This window comes from Pongo pygmaeus, chromosome 21, assembly GCF_028885625.2.
Source record: "Pongo pygmaeus isolate AG05252 chromosome 21, NHGRI_mPonPyg2-v2.0_pri, whole genome shotgun sequence".
Taxonomy (NCBI): domain Eukaryota; kingdom Metazoa; phylum Chordata; class Mammalia; order Primates; family Hominidae; genus Pongo; species Pongo pygmaeus.
The window spans coordinates 38,502,265-38,522,500 of record NC_072394.2 but is presented as its reverse complement, the minus strand read 5'-3'; the positions used below and the strand labels follow the sequence as shown (position 1 = coordinate 38,522,500).

General features: G+C 45.7%; 1 long non-coding RNA gene and 1 pseudogene across 1 annotated transcript; one reads left to right on the top strand and one right to left on the bottom strand.

Annotated features, from left to right (window-relative positions):
* Positions 1-9,041: 9,041 nt before the first annotated feature.
* On the top strand, positions 9,042-14,284 carry LOC134738899 (high mobility group protein B3-like; annotated as a pseudogene).
* A 509-nt stretch (positions 14,285-14,793) lies between these two features.
* Positions 14,794-19,663, bottom strand: LOC134738904 (uncharacterized). The gene is made up of 5 exons (XR_010125161.1): positions 19,498-19,663; positions 18,321-18,410; positions 17,492-17,624; positions 15,854-15,906; positions 14,794-14,997 (listed from the first exon to the last, which is right to left on the bottom strand). It is a non-coding gene; the product is annotated as an uncharacterized LOC134738904 (long non-coding RNA).
* Between the last annotated feature and the right edge of the window lie 573 nt (positions 19,664-20,236).

Sequence of the window (20,236 nt, the reverse complement as noted above, 5' to 3'; positions counted from 1 at the left end):
TATAGGCCTAATTTGTTAAATGACTGCACAACTGCCGCATGGGGCTGGAGAGCAGGGTGTCACATAGAGAGCTCGGTTGCAAGCCTCTCTGTTCTGCTGGGTATTCTTATCAGTTGGTTTTAGATGAAGTAGAGGAAGGTATGAAACACTGATCAAATCTACTGTTGTCATGAGGTTGGGAGGGAAAATGAAGACTCCGGAAACCAGAATCAGTTTCTTGAAGCTCTCAGCAGCTTTGGAGGCTGAGCTGGAACTCTCAAGATCTCAAGATGACATGCCTCAGAGTAAGTATAAACTCCTGCTCTTAGGTCCAAACCAGAGCAGTCCCATAGAACTTTCCATGATGATGGAAATGTCCTGAATCTTTGCTGTCTGATACGGTGGCTACTAGCCCTCTGTGGCTATTGAGCACTTGAAGTGTGGCTAGTCCAACTGAGGAAATGCAAAATAATAATTGTATTTAATTTTAAGTACTTTAAATTTGAATGGCCACAATGGCTGCCATATTGGACAGTGCCCTTCCAAATGAGCAAGTGCCCCAAATACAGTGTAGAATCTCAATCAACAGTAATTACAGTGAAAGTGATTTAAAGGTTTTAGTTGACCTCAAGCTCAACAATGCAACGTGCTGCCAAAAAGAAAATAAGGAAGGGAGAGGAGTAAAGAAGGGAGGGAGGGAGGGAGGAGGGAACAAAGAGAAGGAGAAAGGAGAAAGGGAAGAAAGGAAGGAGGAGAAAGTGAATATGAATATTGTATCAACGGAAACCAGAGTTGAGGCCAGGCGCAGTGTCTCATGCCTGTAATCCAAGCACTTTGGGAGGCCGACGCAGGCGGGCAGATCACCTGAGGTCAGGAGTTTGAGATCAGCATGGCCAACGTGGTGAAACCCTGTCTCTACTAAAAATACAAAATTGACCGGGCACAGTGGCTCACGCCTGTAATCCCAGCACTTTGGGAGGCCGAGGCAGGTGGATCACGAGGTCAGGAGTTCAAGACCAGTCTGGCCAACATGGTGAATCCCTGTCTCTACTAAAGATACAAAAAAAAAAAATTAGCCAGGTGTGGTGGCACGTGTCTGTAATCCCAGCTACTCAGGAGGCTGAGGCAGGAGAATTGCTTGAACCCAGGAGGTGGAGGTTGCAGTGAGCCGAGATCGCGCCATTGCATTCCAGCCTGGGCAACAGGGTGAGACTCTGCCTCAAAAAAAAAAAAAAAATACAAAATTAGCGAGGCGTGGTGGCGCACTCCTGTAATCCCAGCTACTCAGGAGGCTGAGGCAGGAGAATCCCTTGAATCCGGGAGGCAGAGGTTGCAGTGAGCCGAAATCACACCACTGCACTCCAGCATGGGCCAACAGGAGTGAGACCCCGTCTCAAAAAAAAAAAAAAAAAAAGAGAGTTGGGCCAGCTCTGCCCTAGATGGAACACAGCTGGACCACCGAGCTCATTTTTGAGCCCCATATTCTCAGGGGGACTGGAGCATGTCTGCAGGAGACTGGAACATAGAGGACCTGGACGCCATGCTGTATGATGCATGATTTAAATAGCTTGGAGAAGGGAAAGCACAGGGTAGACGTGGTGACTATCTCCACACCTCTGAAGGGCTATCATACAGAAGGAGCATTTGCTTTGTTTCCTTTCGTTTAGGTCTAATAAACAAAACAAAAAATTCTGCGTTAGCAAACTCCTAGGCCACCCTCTCTGAGGGAAGGATCCATATCAAATTTATATGCTGTTCTCCTCAGCACCTAGTCCACCCAGGACCTGGTTCATATGAAACAATGACTACAGATTTGCTGCCAGAATGGATATGAAAGAATTCCATTGGCCAGGTGCTGTGGCTCACCCTGTAATCCCAACAGGGTGGCCGAGCAGGTGGATCACCTGAGGTCATGAGTTCGAGACCAGCCTCGCCAACATGGTGAAACCCCATCTCTACTAAAATACAAAATTAGCCGGGTGTGGTGGCACATGCCTGTAATCCCAACCATTTGGGAGGCTGAATGTCTTGAACCTGGGAGGTGGAGGTTGCAGTGAGCCAAGATCACACCACTGCGCTCCAGCCTGGGCAATAAGAGTGAAACTCTGTCTACAAAAAAAAAAAAAAAAAAAAAAAAAAGGGGCCAAGTGTGATGGCTCACACCTGTAATCCCAGCACTTTGGGAGGCCGAGGCGGGCAGATCACCTGAGGCCAGGAGTTTGAGACCAGCCTGGCCAACATGGTGAAACCCTGTCTCTACTAAAAATACAAAAAAATTAGCCAGGCTTGGTGGCTCATGCCTGTAAGTCCCAGCTACTCGGGAGGCTGAGACATAAGAATTGCTGAACCTGGGAGGCAGAGGTTGCAGTGAGCTGAGATTGTACCACTGCACTCTAGCCTGGGCAACAGAATGAGACTCGGTCTCAAAAAAAAAAAAAAAAAGAGAGAATTCCATCACCTCCAGTGGGGGGATATCCAGGAAGACAATTTCAGCTCACTATAAAGAACTCCCTAACAGTTGGAGCTACCCAAGAATGGAACGGACCACCTTGGGAGTGATGAACTCCTTGTCAATATATGTATTCAAGGAAAGATTAAGTCTTCATTGGGAAATTGAACTAGGAGCCTGGTGACCTCTCAAGTTGAAAAAATGGGCAAGTTCTATTAGGAAGGGAAAGACAAGATCAAAGCTGTGCTTCCAGACAATTATGTGACTGTATGTGTAGAAGAAATAGGTGGGGAGGGATCAGAGGCAGGCAGGACCAGTAGGAAACCACTGTAGTGGTCCAGGAGATAAAAGAATAGACTGGGGCCGGGCGCGGTGACTCACACCTGTAATCCCAGCACTTTGGGAGGCCAAGGCGGGTGGATCACAAGGTCAGGAGTTCAAGACCAGCCTGGCCAAGATGGTGAAACCCTGTCTCTACTAAAAATACAAAAATATTAGCCAGGCATGGTGGTGGGTGCCTGTAATCCCAGCCACTCGGGAGGCTGAGGCAGAGAATTGCTTGAACCCGGGAGGCGGAGCTTGCAGTGAGCCGAGATCACGCCACTGCACTCCAGCCTGGGCGACAGAGCGAAACTCATCTCAAAACAAAACAAAACAAAAAACAAACAAAAAAAAGAATAGATTGGGAGGCCATGGGAATGGAAAGCCAATGCAAGTGTGACTTGAAAGAGGCACTGGCACTAGGCTGGTAGTCAGGAGCTGCAGGTTCTAGTCCTGCCCCTGCCATTAAATTATTGTGTAGTCTCAGGTAAATCCCAGCCCTTGAGTAGATCCCTTCCTTTATTCAAATTTCAGAGATCCCATCTGTAAAATGCAGAATGATCTGCAATATCCTTTCTAACTCTGGATTCTGTGAATGGGAGAGAGATAATGAAGGATAACTGGGATAATGTATTAGAAAGCCTTCGTACACTTCAAAGTAATAATATCATTAGTACAAGTACCATTGTTATTATTATTTCAAAGGCAGCCTCACCAGAACGTGGTGACTGGACTGGTAGGAGGGGACAGGACAGAGTCAAGTGGCCTGCATCTGTGGGTGGACAAGAGACCAGGATCTCTGATCTTTTGGGAAGGTCAGCTAACCACTCTATCCGTCCCCCAAGATCTGTGAAAACAAACAGTATTCAGTGCCCTGTCACCTCATTAACTGCTTCCTCATTCCTTTGAGCCACACCTTATACTTGGCTAAAAGAAGCAACCAATTCTAAGAAAAGTTAGCCTCTGTACCCCCTCCTTTCAATGTTCATAGATGGGTCCTCATCTGGGACTTTCCCTAAATAATAATAAGTATCATCATCTCATATAGGAATAGCCAACATTATTGAGTACTTAGTATATGTTAGGAAATTTACTTACATAATTTTCTCACCCTGGGAGGTAGCTGTAATGGCTTATGAGGATCTATAACTTTCTCAGTCACATAGCTTATGAGAAGGATTCCAGTACAAGTCTGTGTGATTTCAAGGCTGCATTCTTAAAGATTTTTTTTTTTTTTTTTTTTGAGATGGAGTCTTGCTCCATCACCCTGGCTGGAGTGCAGTAGCACTATCTTTGCCCACTGCAACCTCCATCTCCCGGGTTCAAGCGATTCTCATGTCTCAGCCTCCCAAGTAGCCAGCATTACAGGTGCCTGCCACCATGCCTGGCTAATTTTTGTATTTTTAGTAGAGATGGGGTTTCACCATGTTAGCCAGGCTGGTCTCGAACTCTTAACCTCAGGTGATCTTCCTGCCTCAGCCTCCCAAAGTGCTGGGATTACAGGCGTGAGCCACCCCGCCCGGCACCCTAAAGATTTTTACTATGTCTTTTTGTAGCAGCTTAGGGAGGAGGGCAAGATCAGTGTTGTTGCCACTTTATAGCTGGGGAAACTGAAGCTCAGAAAAGGTAAATTCTGTCACTTGGACAAATTAGTGAAGTCTTCTATGGTGCAGTTTGGTGCTCTTTCTACTTCTCAGAGCTTCCTCCTCTGTACCTTCCAGGGCCTCCCCAGTCCTCCTAGGAGTGATGAGTAGAGACTTGCCCAGACTACTTAAGGGAAGGACTTACACTTGTCTTTCTCCTGGGGAAGGGAAAGGTTCCTGAAAGGTGAAAGTTAATTTCCACCTCCCCTCCCCACCCACCAACTCACACACCCTAACCCAGGACCTTGTGGTGATGGCGCTGAAGGCTTACAGAGTGAGTCATGCAGGGCTGACCTGTCAGAGTCACCCAAGCACAAGATGCTAAGCTTAGTTTAGAGGGGCGGAAAAGTAGGCAAAGTGTTCTCATCCTCAGGAGCACAGTCCAGTTGCAGCTTGTGCCCCTCACTCCTTTCATCCCAAAATACTGCAAACATTTGGGAACACTGTGCAAGGGCCTTAGAGCAGAGGGAACACATGACAAATAAGAGTGAGTCCAAGGAGTTGAGATTGGAGTGGAGTCTTAAAGAGTGAATTCAGCACACAAATTAGGTAGAAAGGCCCTCCAGGCTGCAGGAATGCCCTAAAGCTTAAATATATTTGGATTCCATCTAACAGGCAGTAGGGAGCCATGGAGTTCACTATGGCTTTGGAGACAGACTGTCTGAGTTTGAATCCTGCCTCTGTCCCTTCCCAGTGGTTTGATCTTGGGAAAGTTACTCAAACCCTGTGGTTGATGTATTATTTTTCTCCATTATTTGCCCTTCCCTTGGCCAGTAAGAGAATTATCCATCCTAGCCAGTTGCCATGTGACTTGTGTACCTTCCAGAGGAAGGAGTGCACTTCCCCAGCCCATTGTCAAGCTTAACCACATGACTTCCTTTGGCCAATGAAATGTGAGCTAGAGAGATACATGCCAGTTCGAAACAGAAACTTGGAGTGCCATTGCATGTTTCAGTCTGAAATCCTACTTTTTTATCTCTGCCACTGGAAATGTTGTGTCTTGGATAGGGCCTGCGCCTTCAGCCTGGACCCTGGAATAAAAAGACACAGAGCAAAGCTGTAGTCAATCTACAGCTGTGATGTGTAATGTGATGAAGAAAGCGATTGGCTTTTTGTAAGTCACTGAGAGTTTGGGGTTGTTTGTTATCACATCATACTTAGCAAATGCTGACTGGTACACCCCTCAACAGTAGGTGATTTTAGTAGCACCTACCTCACGGCACTGTTGTGAGGATTAAATAAGATTATCTCATGCAAAATGTCTAACCACTTCATCAGAGATTTAGATTATAAAATGACCATTCTGCCCACACATAAATGGATACTTGATAAGCAACAGAAATAGAATTTGCAAAAGAGTAGCAAAAGATGATGCTATATAGTGGGCTGAATAGTGTACCCCCCAAAATTCATGTCCCCTCAGAACCTCAGAATATTAACTTATTTGGAAATGGGGTCTTTCCAGATGTAATTAGTTCAAGATTTTAAGAATAACTCATCCTAGATTTAGGGTGGGCCCTAAATCCAATGACTGGTGTCCTTATAAGAAGAGGAAAAGACACAGGGAAACAGAAAATAAAACGATGTGAAGATGGAGAGAAAGATTAGTGATGTGTCCACAAGCCAAGGAATGCCAAGGATTGCTGGCAACCACCAGAGGCTAAGAGAGAGGCATGGGAGGTTTTCTCCCTCAGAATCTTCAGAAGGAACCAGTGCTGCTGACACCTTAATTTCAGACTTCTGGCCTTCTGAACTGTGAGAAAATAAATTTCTGTTGTTTTAAGCCACCCAGCTTGTGGTAATTTGTTATGACAGCCCTGGGAAACTAATACAGATGGATTGTTTTAAAATAACACTGAACAACTGGTTAATCATTTGGAAAAAAAATAAAATGGCTTCCTACCTTGTAGCATACATGAAAATAACCCCCAGTTAGTTTAAAGATCTGAATTTGAAAAGCAAAACTTTACAATCTTTAGAAACTAAAGAAAATCATCTTCAGGACCTCAGGGTAGGGAAATAGTTCCTTAACAAGACGCAAAATGTCACAAATTGTATTACTCTGAGTTCTCCAGAAAAACAGAAGTGTTACTGGAAAGGGGTCTGGATCCAGACCCCAAGAGAGGGTTCTTGGATGTTGCACAAGAAAGGATTCAGGGCAAGTCCATAGGATAAAGTGAAAGCAAGTTGTGTTTTTGTTTGTTTGTTTTTGGCGGGGGGAATGGGGAGAATGGAGACTCTGTCACCCAGGCTGGAGTGCAGTGGTGAGATCTCAGCTCACTGCAACCTCGGCCTCCCAGGCTCAAGCAATTCTCCTGCCTCAGCCTCCCAAGTAGCTGGGATTATAGGCACCCACCACCATGCCTGGCTAATTTTTGAATTTTTAGTAGAGACAGGATTTCACCATGTTGGCCAGGCTGGTCTTGAACTCCTGACCTCAGGTCACCCACCTTGGCCTCCCAAAGGGTTGGGATTACAGGCATAAACCACCACGCCCAGCAAAAGCAAGTTTATTAAGAAAGTAGAGGAATAAATAATAGCCACTCCTTAGACAGAGCAACCCCCAGGGCTGCTTGTTGCCCATTTTTATGGTTATTTCTTGATTATATGTTAAACAAGGGGTGGTTTATTCATGCCTCCCCTTTTAGACCATATAGGATAACTTCCTGACATTGCCATGACATTTGTAAACTGTCATGGTGCTGGTGCGAGTGTAGCAGTGAGGACGACCAGAGGTCACTCTTGTCGCTATCTTGGTTTTGGTGGGTTTTAGCCGGCTTCTTTACTGCAACCTGTTTTATCAGCAAGGTCTTTACGACCTGTGTCTTGTGCCCTCCTATCTCATCCTGTAACTTAGAATGCCTAATCAGCTAGGAATGCCGCCCAGCAGGTCTTAGCCTTATTTTACCTAGCACCTACTCAAGATGGAGTTGCTCTGGTTCAAATGCCTCTGACAGAACCAACAGAATAGAGAGAGAGTATTATAAAAAATTAGGTCATATGGTTATAGAAGCTAAGCCCTAAGATTTGTAGTCAGCAAGCTGGAGACACAGGAGAGCCAATGGTTTAGTTCTAGTCTGAGTCCAAAGGCCTGAGAACCAAGGGAGCCAATGGTCCAGATAAAAGTCCAAAGGCAGGCCGGGTGCAGTGGTTCATGTCTATAATCCTAGCACTTTGAGAGGCCAAGGCAGGCAGATCACTTGAGGTCAGGAGTTCGAGACCAGCCTGGCCAACATAGTGAAATCCCATCTCTACTAAAAATACAAAAAAATTAGCTGCGTGTGGTGGCGGGAGTCTGTAATCCCAGCAACTCGGGAGGCTGAGGCAAGAGAATTGCTTTAACCCAGGAGGCGGAGGTTGCACTCCAACGTGGGTGACAGCAAGAACTTGTCTCAAAAAAAAAGTCCAAAGGCAGGAGACGACCAAAGTACCAGCATGAGCACAGTGAGACAGGGAGAAAGAATTCTCTTACTCCACCTTTTTGTTCTATTCAGGCCTTCAATGGATTGAATGAGGCCCACTCACTTGGGAAGGGCAATCTGCTTTACTCAATCTACGGATTCAAAAGTTAATCTCATCTACAAACACCCTCACAGACACACCCAGAATAATGTTTAACCAAATATCTGGGCGTGCCATGACCCAGTCAAATTGACACATAAAATTAATCATCACACAAATCAAAAATGAAAAAACTTGATATGGTCAACCAGATTAAATGTAGAAAGTCTGTGCACCAAAAGATGTCATAAAGGGAAAAAGACAAACTACTAAATGGGAGAAAATCTTCGCAATGTTTTGGCTGGCAAAGGATGAGAATTCAAAAATATGTAAAGAATTCCTAACAAATTTATATTAGGTAAATGGACAAAGGATGTGAACATAAAGCCACTGAAGAAATACAAATGGCCAATAAACATATGAAAACGCTCCACCTGACTAGTAATGGACTTGTGGCAATAGCTAACGAAGTAGAAGATATGCAGGCCTTTGACTCGGCAATCCTACTCCTGAATATAAAACCCAGGGAAATGAACATGCACAAAAGGAAACCTGTTGGATGTTCTCTGAAGCATTGTTTGAAATATTAAAAAATTAGAAACAATCTAAATGTCCACCAATAGCTAAATATACAAAATAAATTATAGTGTAATCATATAATGAAATACTACACAGCAGTGAGTTGTAGGAATATGGATAATTCACCGGGCGCGGTGGCTCACACCTGTAATCCCAGCACTTTGGGAGGCCAAGGCAGGCAGACCACTTGAGGTCGGGAGCTGGAGACCAGCCTGAACAACATGGTGAAACTCTGTCTCTACAAAAAAATACAAAAATTAGCTGGGTGTGGTGGTGGGCACCTGTAATCGCAGCTGCTCTGGAGGCTGAGGCAGGAGAATCACTTGATCCCGGGAGGCAGAGTTTGCAGTGAGCTGAGATCACAACCTGCACTCTAGCCTGGGCGACAGAGCCAGACTCTGTCTCAAAAAAAAAAGAATATGGCTAATTCTCAAAAACATAATGTTAGTAGGAAAAAAGAATATTGCAGAGGATGCAACTTATGTGATTTATATTAAGCTTAAAAACACACAAAGCAATGCTATATATTGTTTAGGGATACTCATATGTTTGTTAGAAGTTATAAAGACATGTATTACTGCTATGCTCTGAATGTTTGTGTGTCCCCAAGAGTCATACATTGAAACGTAATCCCAAATGTGACAGTCTTAGAAGGTGAGGCCTTTAGGAGATGATTGGGTACCCTCATGAATGGGATTACTGTCCTTATAAAAGAGAACTAAGAGAGCTAGCTGGCCCCTTCCACCATGTGAGGACATCGTAAAAGGTGAAGTCTGTGAGAAAGTAGGCCCTCACCAGAAACCACCACCCCACTGATCTTGGCCTTCCCAACCTCCAGAACTGTGAAAAATAAGTTTATGTTGCTTATAAGATACTCAGTCTAAAGTATTTCGTGATAGCAGCCCAAATAAATGAAGACAATTGCCATGATAAACACCAACTTCAGGGTAGTGGCCACTTCTGGGTAGAGAGGGAGGGGAATGGGATGGAAGAACAGTACATAGGAAATTGCAATTGTATTTGTAACAGTTTTTTTCTGGAATTAGGTAGTATGTACATGGGTGCCTACTATCATATACTGTACTTTTTCTTGAGATATAATTAACATATAAAATTAATCATTTTAAAGTGTGCAATTTAGTTGGTTTTTAGTATATCCACAAAGTTGTGAAACCATCACCACTCTCTAATTCCAGAACATTTCATCACCCCCAAAAAGAAATCCCATGCCTATTGAAACCGCCTTTGCAAAATTATGACTGAGACAGTGAAAGAGATCTAACTTAATCAACACCACTTGCTTCTAACCTCCAAGCTGTCCTTGTTCATTCCTAGGCATAGACTGAACTAACTTTGGGAGAAACTTAGTTTATAGTTTATAGGGGTTTTTTTGTTTTTGTTTTGATACGGAGTCTCACTCTGTCGCCCAGGCTGGGGTTCAATGGCATGACCTCGGCTCACTGCAACCTCCACCTCCTGGGTTCAAGCGATTCTTCTGCCTCAGCCTCCTGAATAGCTGGGATTACAGGTGCCCACCACCACACCCGGTTAATTTTTGCATTTTTGGTAGAGACAGGGTTTCACCATGTTGGCCAGGCTGGTCTCAAACTCCTGACCTCAAGTGATCCACCTGCCTCAGCCTCCCAAAGTGCTGGGATTATAGGCGTGAGCCACCGTGCCTGGACGTAGTTTATAGTTTAAAACAAAGACAATAACAGCTCTTTCCAAAAGCAGACCTCTTTCTTGCCTGGAGACTAGATTGCCTTCCTAGGACTAATATTAGCCATAAGATTAGAAATTAAGGTTTAGGAGTCATGCAGCTGGAGGCTACAAGATTCTGACCCTCCCTAAACTGCTTCTGAGATCAATGCTTGAGATATTTTGCAGACCTGCACTTGATGGATCAGCCGGCACCACCCAGATTGATAAACTGGCTCATCTGATCTCGTGACCCCCATCCAGGAAGTGACTCAGCTCAAGACAGCTTCGACTCCGTGTGATTTCATCCCTGACCAATCAGCACTCCTGGCTCACTGGCTTCCCCCCAACCCACCAAGTCGTCCTTAAAAATTCTGCTCCCTAAATGCTTGGGGAGACTGATTTGAGTAATTATAAAACTCTGGTCTCCCGCACAACCGGCTCTGCATGAATTAGTCTTTCTCTATTGCAATTTCTCTGTCTTGATAAATCGGCTTTGTCTTGGTAGCAAGCAAGGTGAGCCCACTGGGCAGTCACACTATTAACCGTTATTCCCCATTCCCCACTTCCTACTATCCCTTGGCAACCGCTAATCTACTTTCTGTCTTGATTTATTCATATAAATGGATCATACAATATATGTTATTTTGTGATTGGTTTCCTTCATTTAGCATAAGGTTTTCAAGGTTCATCCATGTTGTAGCATGAATCAGTGTTATTCCTTTTTATGGTTGAATAATAGTCCACTGTATGGATATACCGCATTTTGTTTAGCTATTCATCAGTGGATGGACATTTGGGTTGTTTGTACCTGCCGGCTATAAGAAATAATAACACGATAAACATTGGGTACAAGTTTTGTGTGAACGTACGTTTTCTTTCTTTTTTTTCTTTTTTCTTTTTTTTTTTTTTTTGAGATGAAGTCTCATTCTGTCGCCCAGGCTGGAGTGCAGTGGTGCAATCTCGGCTCACTGCAAACTCTGCCTCCCAAGTTCAAGTGATTCTTCTGCCTCAGCCTCCCAAGTAGCTGGGAGGCATGCGCCACCACTCCTAGCTAATTTTTTTTGTATTTTTAGTAGAGATGGGGTTTCACCATGGTGGCCAGGCTGGTCTCAAACTCTTGACCTCAGGTGATCCACCCACCTCGGTCTCTCAAAGTGCTGGGAATACAGGCGTGAGCCACCACAGCCAGCGCCCCCCACCTCCCTTTTTTTTTTTTTTTTGAGATGGAGTTTTGCTCTTGTTGCCCAGGCTGGAGTGCAATGGTGCCATCTCAGCTCACTGCAACCTCCACCTCCCAGGTTTAAGCAATTCTCCTGCCTCAGCCTCCCGAGTAGCTGGGATTACATGCATGTGCCACCATGCCCAGCTAATTTTGTATTTTTAGTAGAGATGGGGTTTCTCCATGTTGGTCAGGCTGGTCTCAAACTCCTGACCTCAGGTGATCCGACTACTTCGGCCTCTCAAAGTGCTAGGATTACAGGCATGAGCTACCACGCCCAGCCTCCATTTTTGTTTTGTTTGGTTTTTTGGTTTTTTTGTTTGTTTGTTTTGAGACAGTGTCTCACTCTTGCCCAGGCTGAAGTGCAGTGGCGTGATCTCTGCTCACTGCAACCTCCACCTCCCTGGTTCAAATGATTCTCCTGCCTCAGCCTCCCGAGTAGCTGGGCTTACAGGTGCCTGAAAACACACCCAGCTAATTTTTGTATTTTTAGTACAGATGGGGTTTCACCTTGTTGGCCAGGCTGGTCTCAAACCTCTGACCTCAAGTGATCTGCCCACCTTGGCTTCCCAAAGTGCTGGGATTACAGGCATGAGCCACTGTGCCTGGCCTATGAACATACATTTTCATTTCTCTTGGATATATGCCTAGCAGTGGAATTGCTGGGTCATGTGGTAACTCTGTTTTACTTTTTGAAGAACTTCAAAGCAGCAATAGTATTTGACAGTCCCCCAGCAATATATGAAGATTCACTTTCTCCACATCCTTACTAATATTTTTTTTTGAAACAGAGTGTTGCTTTGTCACTCAGGCTGGAGTGCAGTGGCTCGATTTCTGCTCATTACAACCTCTGCCTCCCCGGTTCAAGTGATTCTCCTGCCTCAGCCTCCTGAGTAGCTGGGATTACAGGCGCACACCACCACGCCCAGCTAATTTTTAAAATATTTTTAGTAGAGACAGGGTTTCACCATGTTGGTGAACATGATGAGAACATTTCCAGGGGAAAACCATTTCCCTTCTGGCTCTCCAACTCCCCCATCTGCTGAGAGCTAATTCTACTCAATAAAACCTTGCACTCATTCTCCAAGCCCACATGTGATCCAGTTCTTCCAGGTACACCAAGGCAAGAAATCCCAGGATACAGAAATCCCTCTGTCCTTGTGGTAAGGAAGGGGGTTTAATTGAGCTGGTTAACACAAGCCGCCTATAGACGGCAACCTAAAAGAGCACCCTATAACACACGCCCATTGGGGCTTCAGCTGTAAGCATTTACTCCTAGACACTGCTGTGGGGTCGGAACCCCACAGCCTGCCCATCTGTATGCTCCCCTAGAGGTTTGAGCAGCAGGGCACTGAAGAAGCGAGCCACACCCCCCTTGCACACACTTCGAGGGTTCCTGTTTCACCGTCTCTACAAAAAATTTTAAAATATTAGCCAGGTGTGGTGGTGTGCGCCTGTAGTCCTAGCTACCCAGGAGGCTGAGGTGGGAGGATCACTTGTGCCTGGGAGGTTGAGGCTGCAGTGAGCTATGATCCCAACACTGTACTCTGTCTCAAACAAACAAACAAAAATAAACACAAATGTTGTATGATTCCACTCATATGAAGTATCTAGAATAGGTAAATTCGTAGAGACAGAAATTGAAATAAATAGAGGTTACCAGAGGCTAAGGGAAGGGGAAAATGGGGAATGTTGTTTAATGGGTACAGAGTGTCTGTTTGGGATGATGAAAAAGTTCTGGAAATAGGAAGTGGTGATGATTACACTACTTTGTGAATGAACTTAATATCACTGAATTGTATACTTAAAAATAGTTAAAACGGGCCAGGTGTGGTGGCTCAAGCCTGTAATCCCAGCACTTTGGGAGGCCAAGGCTGGCAGATTATCTGAGATCGGGAGTTCGAGACCAGCCTGGCCAACATGGTGAAACCCCTTCTGTACTAAAAATATAAAAATTAGCTGGGCGTGGTGGCACGCGCCTGTAATCCCAGCTACTCGGGAGGCTGAGGCAGGAGAATGGCGTGAACCTGGGAGGCGGAGCTTGCAGTGAGCCGAGATCGCGCTACTGCACTCCAGCCTGGGCAACAGAGCGAGACTCCCTCTCAAAAATAAAAAATAAAAAAAAAGTTAAAATGGGGCTGCCACCGCAGCGCCTGCAGAACGTTCGGGCCGCGCCGCCGCCTCCCGCTGCCTCGCCTCCCAGGGCCTTCCCTCGCCTCCCAGGGCCTTCCCTCTCCTCCCCGCGCCCTTCACTCACCTCCGCCTTCCCTCCTGCTAGGCAGCCGGGAAGGAAGAAGAAATTCAGTCAGGGTGGCTAAAGGTGACACCAAGAAACCAAAGGGAAAGATGTCTGCTTATGCCTTCTTTGTGCAGATGTGCAGAGAAGAACATAAGAAGAAAAACCCAGAGGTCCTTGTCAATTTTGCAGAATATTCCAAGAAGTGCCCCGAGAGGTAGAAGACCATGTCTGGGAAAGAGAAGTCTAAATTCGATGAAATGGCAAAGGCGGATAAAGTGCACTATGATCGGGAAATGAAGGATTATGGACCAGCTAAAGAAGGCAAGAAGAAGAAGGATCCTAATGCCCCAAAAGGCTACTGTCTGGATTCTTCCTGTTCTGTTCAGAATTCTGCCCCGAGATCAAATCCACAAACCCTGGCATCTCTATTGGAGACGTGGCAAAAGAAAAAAAAAAAGCTGGGTGAAATGTGGAATAGCTTAAATGACAGTGAAAAGCTGCCTTACATCACTAAGGTGGCAAAGCTGAAGTATGAGAAGGATGTTTCTGACTATAAGGCAAAAGGAAAGTTTGATGGTGCAAAGGGTCCTGCTAAAGTTGCCCAGGAAAAGGTGGAAGAGGAAGATGAAGAAGAGGAGGAGGAGGAGGAATAAAGAAACTGTTTATCTGTCAAAAAAATAGTTAAAATGATAAATTTTATGCTATGTATATTTTATCCAATAAAAAAGTAAAGCTAAAGAATTAGGGAGCCCCTGCCAACTGGGAAATAAAAATTAAGCAGAAGCTGGGCACAGTGGCTCACACCTGTAATCCCAGCACTTTGGGAGGTCAAGGCAAGAGGATCATTTGATCCCAGGAGTTAGAGACCTGCCTGGGCAGCATAGTGAGACCCCCTCATTTCTATAATTATAGAAATAAATAAAAATGTTAAAAATTTAAGCAGAGTAAAAACAAAAACACAAACACGATAACTAATAGTTGTATTTATTTCTTAGCTTATCTAAGAATAATTGGGAGCACATTCCTTCAGATATTCCAAGATTGCTGGATTTACTTAGGATTCACCTGTACTGTGTTGCTCATGATCTTCCCACATATTCGTGATCACTTTGAGTATGGTACACTAATTGTCTTCACCTTTAGCAGAGCAAAGAGCAAATGATAGGCAAATGTTCTTGGGGAAAAAAATGGAGGAACCAAAATACCCTTTTTTGAACAGGTATAGAACTCACATAGGATTTATGTAGCTAAGCATAGAAGGAGGAGCTCAGTTCTCTGCTTCCAGTTGAGGACAGAATCAGCAGATGTTGTGACAGAAGAGAATTAGATTGGTTAAGAGGAAACCTTCCTGGGAGTTCTTTTACCACTGTAGAATGAGAGGATTGGACCAGGAATATCTAACACCTCTCTACATCTAACAGTACATGACTCTGTTTCTTAAAAAATGAATAGGAATTCACACTTGCCGAGTGCCTGTGGCTTGTGTGGCACTGTGCCAAGTGCTTTTTTAGCTTTAGCTTACTCTACTCTCACGAGTCCAGGAAATTAGTATTGCAACCCCCATTTTATATACAAGGAAATAGGCTCAGGTAACTTACATAACTTATTCAAAATACCAGAGCTAGGAAGAAGCACAACTGAGGACCAAGGCCTGGGATGTCTGACTTCAAAGTCTTATGCTCCATCTTAGGCTATGCTACAGAGTCTTCCTTCGTGGAGATATTTGGGATGAGGAGAGAGTTGACTCTGGGCTACGGCCTGGGCCACCTCCTGCTCAAAAGCAGGATGCTGGCTGGGCGCAGGGGCTCACGCCTGTAATCCCAGCACTTTGGGAGGCTGAGGTGGGAGGATCATGAGGTCAGGAGTTCGAGATCAGCCTGACCAACATAGTGAAACCCCATCTCTACTAAAAATACAAAAATTAGCCGGGTATGGTGGCACGCACCTGTAATCCCAGCTACTCAGGAGGCTGAGGCAGGAGAATCGCTTGAACCCGGGAGACGGAGGTCGCAGTGAGCTAAGATCGTGCCACTGCACTCCAGCCTGGGCAACAGAACGAGACTCTGTCTCAAAAAAAAAAAAAAAAAAGCAGGATGCCTTGGAGCTGCTTCTCCCATCGTTATGTCAGAGCCAGGGATGGGGTGCTGCTGATACTGCCACTCCCCAGAAATTGAGCTGGAAACTCTGCCCATCAATCTTCAAAGCCCTTTGCAGGTGCTTACCTGCCCTTGTAAATCACAGGACCATTCATTTCCCAGGTGAAGAGGTTGCAGCCCTAAGAGAATAAAAGAGACTTGGCCAGGAAAGGACAGCACCCCTTGACAGAGGTGTGACCTTTCATCGTTTCGAGTCCACTGACCTAGAATGGGAAGAAGAACAACAACAAAAAAACCAAACCAAATTACAATGGAAAACACATTGATGTGGGTGAAGGATCTCATGCTTAGGCTTTAGCAGAGGACATGCCAGAACAATTTCCCATCAGTCCTGGTCTTCTCACCTCCAGTCCATTTCATACCTTGGTGGCCTGATTAGTACTCCCAAAGCACAACTTCAACAAGTGCACTCTCAGTTCAAGAGACAAGTTCAAACTCCACAGCTTGGTATTTGAGGCCCTCCATGGTGCACCTCTCTCTCTCTCTCTCTTTATTTATTTATTTATTTTTTTGAGACAGAGTTTAGCCTTGTTGCCCAGGCTGGAGTGCAATGGCGCAGTTTCAGCTCACTGCAAACTCCGCCTCCCGGGTTCAAGCAATTCTCCTGCCTCAGCCTCCCAAGTAGCTGGGATTACAGGCATATGCCAGCACGCCTGGCTAATTTTTTGTTTTTAGTAGAGACAGGGTTTCACCATGTTAATCAGGCTGGTTTCAAACTCCCGACCTCAGGTAATCCACCCACCTTGGCCTCCCAAAGTGCTGGGATTACAGGAGTGAGTCACCACGCCCAGCCACGCCTGGCTAATTTTTTATTTTGTGTAGAGATGGGTTTTCACTATGCTGCCCAGGCTGGTCTCAAACTCCTGGGCTCAAGCAATCCTCCCACCTCAGCCTCCCAAAGTGCTGGGATTATAGGCGTGAGCCACTGCACCTGGCCTGTAGCTCTATTTTTAACTGTTACCACTCTTGAAGAGCTCCTAATCCTTCTCACTGTTCCCTATACGTGCCTCACCTTGTTCCACTACAGCAGACCTGGCAGATATGCCAGTTCTAATTTCCCTTCTTCCAGTAATAATCCCTCCCTTTTCTTCGGAGAACTCTTTGCCCTTCACTCAGAAGATAGACAGAACCCTATATCCTCCAACAGAATGTATCTTTCAGGCCACAAGGATTAATTCAAGTAGCCAAGATTGTCCCATTATAATCTTCTTTGGGACTTTTCTGCTAAAGGTAGCAGGGAAGGCTGTCTCACTCTCCTCTGATCTCCCTTTTCTGGGCTTCTCTCTGGGCACCTAGCACTTTTTACCTTTTAATATGATTATTCTTATATTCTCTGTGAGACTGTCTCAACTACTGCTTTCTCCAAATGCTCAATTTTTTTTTTTTTTTTTTTTTGAGACGTAGTCTCACTCTCTTGTCCAGGCTGGAGTACAGTGGTACAATGTTGGCTCACTGCATCTCCACCTCCTGGATTCTAGCACGTCTCCTGCCTCAGCCTCTCTAGTAGCTAGGATTACTGGAGCATGCCACCATGCCCAGCTAATTTTTGTAGTTTTAGTAGAGACATGGTTTCGCCATGTTGGCCAGGCTGGTCTTGAACTCCTGACCTCAGGTGATCCGCCTACCTCGGCCTCCCAAAGTGCTGGGATTACACATGTGAGCCATCACACCCGGCCAAAATGCTCAATTTTAACAAGCACTTACTTTCTGTCTTATGTGCAGATGTTGTGTTATACTCTAAGGATACAAGTTGGATAAAACATAGTCCCTTGTTGAATGGATGGATGAATCAAAATGCTCCTCTGGGCCTCACCCAGAAATCTGCCTGGTACCGACTCTAAACAAAATAAAACAATTTATCACAGGGGATTTGAACAAAGGAAAATAAGAAATATAAAGTTCAAAATCATTAACCTGGCATCCAAGACCTTCTACAATCTGATTCTAATTTTGTCTACCTACCACACTCTTAGCTCTAGCCAAACTAAAGTGTTTGTTGCCCTAGAAAACACTATGTCTCCACTTGCATGTTTGTTTGCCCAGGCTCTGGTCTTCTCCCACGGTTTCTTTTCCTGTTTTTCTCTCCCATTTGTACCTTCCTTATTCTCCATTTCATTCCACTCTCTTTCTTTCTTCCTTCCTTTTTTTTTTTTTTTTTGACACAGGATCTCACTTTGTCACCCAGGCTAGAGTGCAATGGCGCCATAAGGGCTCACTGCAGCCTCAACCTCCTGGGCTCAAGTGATCCTCCCATCTCAGCCTCCCGAGTAGCTGGGACTACAGGCATGCACCACCATGTCCCGCTAATTTTTGTATTTTTGTAGAGATGGGGTTTTGTCATGTTGCCCTGGCTGGTCTTGAACTCCTGGCCTCGAGTCATCCACCTGCCTCGGCCTCCCAAAGTACTGGGATTACAGGAATAACCACTGCACTCAACCTCTTTCCTTCACTTTTACCTCCTCTCCCTCCCCTTTTCCTTCCTTTTCACTCTCCCTGAGCTTTCTTTCCATACTTCCCTCCATCACATCCTTACCTCTTAATTTTCCTCTCTCGTTTATTTCCTGACCTCCTCCCTCTCCACCAGACTTGCCAGTGCCCTCCATGATTATGCACAGTCTCCTCCCTTTGTGGGCAAAAGACAGGATAAGACAGTTTTAAGTAAGACAGCTTTTAGATCTCATCACAAGAAGCCCTCAGAGTGGGGTGGAAAGAAGAGGGGGAGAAACGGAAGGGGAAGAAATCTTGGTGTCAGAGAAGAAGCTGCCTGGAGACTACAGGTGAATCCACGGAAGGCATCCTGCCAGTTATTTACCTCCAACCCACCCCCAGCTTTCCTTTCCTCCTTCTGATCAAAGAATTGGGAAAAATTAGAACTGCAAAAACCCTTAACATTTATTTACTCCACCTCCACGGTTTCGCAGCTGGGAAACTGAGGCATAGAAAAGGGAAACAACTAGCTAATGTCACCCAGCAAGTCAGTAGCTCAGCAGAAATGGAATCCCAGGCTTCCTGCCCCGCAGACCAGTAAGTGTCCTTTCACCTATACCACACTTTTTTTGAGATGGAGTCTCACTCTTGTCGCCCAGGCTGGAGTGAAATGGCGCCATCTTGGCTCACTGCAACCTCTGCCTTCCAGGTTCAAGCGATTCTCCTGCCTCAGCCTCCTGAGGAGCTGGAATTACAGGCGCCCGCCACCATACCCGGCTAATTTTTGTATTTTTAGTAGAGATGGGATTTCACCATGTTGGCCAGGCTGGTCTCAAACCTATGACCTCAAGTGATCCGCTTGCCTCAGCCTCCCAAACTGCTGGGATTACAAGCATGAGCCACCATGCCCAGACTATACCACACTCTTAAACCTTCTTTCCTCTTGTTCGTAGTTCTTCCCCACTTACTGAACTCCTACTCCACCAGGTTTGGGATTACATCTAAGGATTCCCAGTCCCCCCCTAGTGAGTATAGGGGCCAGTGAAGTAGGGACAGAAGGGACAAACCACATCACTTCTAGCCTAAATCTTAGGGGCTTATTGGGTGGTGGCAGGGGATGGTGAAATGTCAATCTTGCCTGTAAGGGGCCAGTCTCCTCTTTGGAAAGCCCTATTATAAGTGATCTGTATTGAGTTAGGGGATGCTGTGTTTCAGCTGGCCATCCTGCCAGGACCCCTCCTCACCCTTCCAGCCTAGCAGGCTGCCTAGAGACCCTATCTTACCCCGCCAGCTGCAGACTTAAAGCAGAGGCCACCCAGGCACAGGATGGTCCGTGGCTGCGGGAGGAGGTTGCTCGAGGCAGGGGGGAGGAAACGGTTTCCAGCGGCTCCGCTTTCAGTCTGCTCCTCCACTCCACAAAGGGCCACTGTCTGAGCACAGAGGGACCCTGGAGGGAGGCCTCCCAAGGTGCTCGGCAACAGGGCCGGGTTTCATCACACTGGGCCTCCAGGCCAAGTAAACATCAGAGTAGAAACAGGCCCAGCAGTTTCTGCAGACCAGCTCCTGGCTCCAGGCGGGCTCAGTGGCATCCTCACCCAGGGCTTTCCTGAGACAATAAGGAGGGCTAAGGTCATTGGCCCAATTTTATAGCTGCAGAAATAGAGAATGAGGAATGGGCTCTATCCAAGTTAATTTCCCATTACCCAAGGAGCAGACAAACATCCTATGTCCCTCTTAAGGAGCAGGAGTTTTTTACAATAACTTTTTTTTTTTTTTGAGATGGAGTCTCACTCTGTCACCCAGGCTGGAGTGCAGTGGCCCTATCTCAGCTCACCGCAACCTCTGCCTCCCAGGTTCAAGCAATTCTCCTGCCTCAGCCTCCCGAGTAGCTGGGACTACAGGCATGCACCACCATACTCAGTTAATTTTTGTATTTTTTTAAGTAGAGACGGCGTTTTGCCATGTTGGCCAGGCTGGTGTCAAACTTCTGACCTCAAGTGATCCGCCTGCCTTGACATCCCA